Genomic DNA, 1,022 nt, shown 5'->3' on the forward strand with positions numbered 1-1,022 from the left:
TTGGGCGAGACGCCGGCCAGAACTACTTTCTACACAAATGGTGTGGGTTAGGTACCTTGCCTCTCCGGCCCTCTCCTCCTTTTCCATTTTAGAAAAGTTCGTTCCGAGTCGACCCTATCTTCCCGATCCCCCGAAACTGCCCAGGGTAATTAACACAGCCATTAGTCGGCGTGACCGCGCGGAAGCCTCTGCGCCGGGGGTGACCACAACAAAGCTGGGCGGGGAGTACCGGCCAATCCTCCTCCCATGACATCCTCTCTGTCCCTTTCTCCCTTCCCAGCTCTAAGTGCGACCCAGTACTGAGGCGCGCGCGCGCGCGCGCGAACACACACACACACACACTCCGTGGCGAAATCAGACATGAAATACCCAAACGACTCCCTCCCCATTTCCTCCCACCCAAGTCCGCAGCGGCCCCGAAAGGTTCTCCAGGGTGGCCCTTATCCGCAATGCTTGGAGGGAGTGCTCTCTGAGTTAAGCTGGTTTCTTCTTGCCCTGGAGAAAAAAAAATGAGTTCTGACAAGGGTCCTGGATCTGCACCGGGAAGAAAGTACCACTTGAAAAAAAAAAAGGAAGAGAAGAAAAGAAAAGAAGAGAAAGGAAAAGAAAAGAGAAAGAAAGAAAAGAAAAGAAAAGCCTCAAGTCCGGCGGTGGTACCGTCTGCGGAGCCTGCTGCCCCTGGATGTTAGTAGAAAGCCTTGGGGCGCTGTAATCGGCTTGCAGAAGAGTAGGGGCCCGCGGAATTAAAAGGAACAAAAGCAAGAGCGCCATGCCAAACGTTCCCAACACGACCCCGTTAGGCAGGAGCCCGGAGTGATGGGAAAATAAACTAGAAGTAAGTTTCTTTTTTAAAATATTAAAAGATCTGAGGCTGTACCGTACTTTCCCTGTGGTTTTCTGCAGTTTTCCTCTCTCTGCTCTCCCTGTCCTCTTCATTCTCTCTCCCTCTCCCTCTCTCCTCGCTCACGCGCGCGCGTGCACAAACTCTCTCTCTCTCTCTCTCTCTCTCTCTCATTCTCTCT

The 1,022-nt window shown here is 52.6% G+C and overlaps 1 protein-coding gene and 1 long non-coding RNA gene across 2 annotated transcripts in view; one reads left to right on the top strand and one right to left on the bottom strand.

Moving 5' to 3' along the window:
* LOC106728344 overlaps positions 1 to 1,022 on the bottom strand; it is a 14,553-nt gene that overhangs the window by 12,613 nt on the left and 918 nt on the right. The window contains exon 2 of the long non-coding RNA XR_001364641.1: positions 327 to 495. This is a non-coding gene — a long non-coding RNA (uncharacterized LOC106728344). The remainder of the gene's footprint in view (positions 1 to 326; positions 496 to 1,022) is intronic.
* The window catches only part of MEIS2 (Meis homeobox 2), a 205,229-nt gene continuing 204,701 nt past the window's right edge, over positions 495 to 1,022 (top strand). The window contains exon 1 of the mRNA XM_005879354.2: positions 495 to 835. The gene's annotated coding sequence lies outside the window, so the exon portion shown is untranslated. The remainder of the gene's footprint in view (positions 836 to 1,022) is intronic.

Source organism: Myotis brandtii, unplaced genomic scaffold (genome assembly GCF_000412655.1).
Source record: "Myotis brandtii unplaced genomic scaffold, ASM41265v1 scaffold596, whole genome shotgun sequence".
NCBI lineage: Eukaryota > Metazoa > Chordata > Mammalia > Chiroptera > Vespertilionidae > Myotis > Myotis brandtii.